Genomic DNA, 4,767 nt, shown 5'->3' on the forward strand with positions numbered 1-4,767 from the left:
TGACTATAAGACTCCTTCTTTTGACCCAGGTTCATTTGACTGCAACTAAAATCCTCTCCTTGCCTTCAGGTTCTACTCACTAGCTGAATGAAATTCATATCAAGGAGAAGAGCAAGCTCAGCTGGTATTGTGAAGGCATGTCTGTCGCTGGAACGCTCCAAGAAAATATTACTTAAAAGGGGCAAAGTCTAGATGTTTGAGAGTGGTCATTGCCCTTACATGGGATAATATGGGCTGCCGTAAAATGCTTGCTCGATAGGGAGACCAACTTAGGGACTCCCATCAGAGCAGCATCTGAGATTTTGATTTTGTTCTTGGAAGTAATTCTAGGCTCATCTTTCCTCAGAAAAGAATCAAGCATTCTCTCGGAAATCACACAGAGTAGGGTCATTGCAGCTTTTGCCACCCCCACCCGACACCCCCCACCCCCCATCCTGTGGCAGTGTTTCTGAAGTACAATGAGAGATGCAGGGAATGTTCTGGGGATTCTGCTGCCCCCAAATAGACCATAATAGTCTCTAATACAGTGCACATCCTGATTCCTCCACTGTTCAACTTTTTCCTGTCCAGGATTATAATCCCAAAAGAGTCACTATGACCCTGAAAGAGAACAGTTATTTATTCAAGCATGATTTAAATTCTCTCTTACCACATCTAATATGGCCTTGGGTCGTTCTGAAGCAGCCAGAGAAAATAGGTCCAATGCTTAGAAGAGTAATCCCTTCTTCAAATGAATCAAATTAGGACATTTGTTGACTTCTGCAGAAGACCAAGTAGGAGGCAGTGATTTGACTTACTCAAGGATATTTCTCAACTTACATCATGGCAAAGTTCTCTTCATTGGTTTTCCTATTGCCTTTCAAATATGAGTTGACATACAAGCATTTGATCTGGTGCGAGAAATTAGATAAGGGGGTAGAGTGTCAGAAGCCCCAGGTGGGGATCAGGACATTTGATTTCCAGTCTTGCCTCCGACTTGGCCGGACCACCAGCTCTTAAAAGTTCAGCCTCTTGGGCCATTGTAAAGGATGAGCAGGGGTCTGAGGGCCCTAGCCATAGTAAAAAGTCTGTTTAAATCCCTGTTTATAGGTGAGTTTTAGTCAATCTAGCTAAAGATTTGTCTCTTTTGTTGTTCTGTTCAAAGAACCAGCTTTTGGTTTCGTTGATTTGTTTCCTATGGTTTTTCTAGGCTCTATTTTATTGAAGTTCCACTTAATTTAAAGAAGGCTGTGGCTTTATTGGTGGAACAGGCTCCTTGAGAGGGAGGAAGCAGGAGGAGTGGGTGGTCTTGATGCCAGGCCTGCCCTGTTTCAGGTGATGGAGAACTTGTCCAGGTAGTGGCCAATCATCTCGGGCTTGATTTCCACCTAGTTGAAGATATTGCCATTAGAGACACCCACCGTGCTGCCCACCATCTCTGGCAGGATGGCTCATGTTCCGCAAGCACGTCTTAACCACCTCCGGTTTCCCCATGTGAGGAGCCTCCTTCTTGGCTTTGGGCAGGCGCTTCAGCAGTGAGTGCCGCTTCCTCTGCAAACCCAGGTTGAGCGTCGCCGCTGCTGGGCACCGTATAGCTGCGTCAACTGCTTGTAGGCCATGTCTAGCCGCTGGTCAAGGTCCGCCCCAACAGGTGAGCCCGCGGAAGGTGTGTAGCTGCTTCTACTCCACTTCTGCCCTCCTGTCAGCTCTTCCTAAATTTCCACTTTAATCTTTATTATTTCCTTCCTTCTGCTCATTTTTAGGTTTAGTGGGTTCTTCTTTTTCCAGTATCTCAGGGTGGAAGATCAGGTTATTGGTTTGAGATCCTTCTCCTTTCTTAATATAAGCAGTCACAGCTATGACTTTCCCTTTAAGTACTGCTTTAGCTGAATTCTATACATTTTTTTCTTTTTCTTTTTCTTTTTTTTAAAGATTTTATGTGTTTATTTGAGAGAGAGAGCACATGAGAGGGGTTAGGGTCAGAGGGAGAAGCAGACTCCCTGCCGAGCAGGGAGCCCGATGCGGACTCGATCCCGGGACTCCAGGATCATGACCTGAGCCGAAGGCAGTCGCTTAACCAACTGAGCCACCCAGGCGCCCTGAATTCTATACATTTTGCTATGTGTTCATTTCATTCACCTCAAACTATCTTCTTTTTTTTTAAGTTTTACCTATTTAAGTAATCTCTACACCCAAGGTGGGGCTCGAACTCATGACCCCAAGATCAAGAGCCATAGGCTCCTCTGACTGAGCCAGCCAGGGGCCCCACCTCAAAGTATTTTCTGATTTCCCTCAAAGTATTTTGATTTCTTCCTTGATCCATTGGTTATATCAGAGTGTACTGTTTAATTTCCACATATTTGTGAGTTTCCCAATTTTTTTCCCGCTATTGATTTCTAATTTCATTACATCATGATCAGAAAACATACTTCGTATTATTTCTATCCTTTTTAATTTACTGAGGTTTGTTTTGTGGCTGTTGTAAGAAAACACCATAGATGGTAACTTAAACAATAGAAACTTATTTTCTCACAGTTCTAGAAGCTAGGAAGTCCAAGATCAAGGTGCCAGCCCATTTAGCTTTGGTGTGAGCCAAAGACAGACTGCTGCCTTCTCACTGTGTTCTCACATGGTAAAGACGGGGGTGGGGGGGTGGGGGGGTAGGAGACAGCGAGCTCTCTGGTGCTTCCTCTTATAAGGACACATCCTATCAATCAGTTGAAGTCTACAGTCACCTTTCCAAGAATACTTCAACTGTGTGGAGCATACAGTAGTTCAGCTTCTAAAGATTGTTTATATCTATGAAGCTGTGTAATCACAGCATCCTTGTAAAGCAGATAAATGATACTGGTATTATGCTTTTAAAAAATGGACAAGTAGGGCTCTGGAGCACTTAGGAAGCCAGGACCACGTGAATGAATGCCTGAGCAGGGACAGCAGCCAACGTCTTCTGAGTGCACCCAGTGTTCCCTTTCTATCAGACTAAACTGCCTTCCTTACAGACCAGTTAGGAGGTAGCAGATGTCCACATTGTGCGTGTGCGTGCGTGTGACAGAGAGGGACAGAGACGGAGAGAAAGTGCACGGGCAGTTGCAATGTTAAATTTCTCTCTATCCTGGAGCTATAGTCAGGTTTAATCATTCTTGGAATTCTGGTACATGAACAGGGTGTAGTTTTGGACTCATTATTTACACAACATCCTCCCCTCCGTCTTGCCTGAGGGAGAAAGGGGCTTTCTCCAGAGCCAGTGGAGACCTCCCCACCTTATCTCTCCTAGCCGCAAGCCCGCAAGCATGCCTGCTGCCTTCTCAGCACTGTCTCATGAATGTGACCTGGGGTGTCAGACTGACCACTAACGAGGCAGATAAGCTGCACACAGCTTCTCTCTTTGCTTCCTGCCTTCCCTCATTCTCACCTGGCTGTCGATATAGTAGGCATTCAATCAATATTTATTGATTCGGTTTTGTTGTGAGGTTAGGCTAAGTTGTACCTTAGTTAATGAACTAGTGACTTCGGGGAGAGGCGGGGCTGACAGACTCCCTCCCCCCCCCCCGCCCCCGCAAACTCCTGGAGTCTCTCTCTGAGAAGAACGGGAGATGAGGATTGGGAAGGGAAACAAGAAGCAGCACAGCGACATTGGGGTTCCTGGACTCCAGTCCTGCTGCCGAGGCTCAGCCCGTCTTCTGGGAGCCACGGTCTCCATGTCCCTGCCTGTTACCTGTGGGTGCTCGTCCTCACGGCCTCTAGGGTTTACTTCTGCTTTAACATTTTCTCTGTGAAATAGTTCACGCCTTTGCTTGCTTGCTTTCATACTCACACTCTGATTCAACGCATTAATGGAGTACCTACCAAGTGCCAGGCACTGAGTAGACCAGAGGGTGAGAGATAGGGATGGGGACACAGAGATAAAAAATGAATCACTGCAGCCCTTGAACCCGTCTTGCTGGCCGGAGGGAGAGAATGGGAGACATCCGCGTGGAAAACAAATACTGGGCAGGATTAGTTTGATAACTCTTGGGGTAACTCCCACACGCCTGCCCGTCCGGATGACCCTGGCCTCAGGAACGTGGGGAACCGAGGCAAAGCCAAGGGGTAGCTGGGAGGTGGGAGGGCTCAGCGGGATTCTCCTGAGTATTTAATTACATTTGAGGAGTGATAGATCATCTCTCACTGGCCACTGATGATAATTAGAAAATAATGGACATGATGGCTGTGTGTCTAGTTATCTTGGGGGGCATACAGAACCCACATGGAGGCGTTTGGGCCATAGGCTGTGTCCACCAAAGAGGCTACCAGTGTTCTGACACCAGTTGTTCTGGAGAGCAACCGAACTCAAGTTGGCCAAGAAAGAGGCCCGTGGGTCTTCGAGGACTCTGGCCCTGGAATAGTCTCAGTAGACCTGACCTGCAGTTGAGCGCATGGCATCACCCCAACTCAGCTCAGCTCAGTGGCACACCTGGTGTTCGCAGAGCCCACAGGCCAAACCTTGCCGCCACAGTGTCCGCGCTGGGGCTTTTGGATGACAATGCTCAAGTAATACATCCTCGTTACCTGTCTTCATAGGGGGCACCTGTCTTCATAGGGGGCCAAAGAGGTAGAAGTCCCACCTAGATCTGTGCACACAACCCAAAAGAGAGGCAATGTGGGTGTAATTAAAATTCTACAATGGCGGTAAAAATGACAACACAACTGAATCGATTGCTTACTGTGTGCCAGGCACCGCGTGAAGCGCTTTATATACATTATCTTACTTGGTTGTCAATCCGATGAGGTAGGTACTATCATTGT

At 47.0% G+C, this 4,767-nt stretch overlaps 1 pseudogene; it reads right to left on the reverse strand.

Moving 5' to 3' along the window:
• Nucleotides 1-1,212: 1,212 nt before the first annotated feature.
• On the reverse strand, nucleotides 1,213-4,540 carry LOC123858571 (small ribosomal subunit protein uS19-like; annotated as a pseudogene).
• Nucleotides 4,541-4,767: the final 227 nt, after the last annotated feature.

The sequence above is a fragment of the Mirounga angustirostris genome, unplaced genomic scaffold, assembly GCF_029215605.1.
Source record: "Mirounga angustirostris isolate CCGP_5_RB_7025 unplaced genomic scaffold, mMirAng1.0.hap1 SCAF_4, whole genome shotgun sequence".
Classification (NCBI taxonomy): Eukaryota; Metazoa; Chordata; class Mammalia; order Carnivora; family Phocidae; genus Mirounga; species Mirounga angustirostris.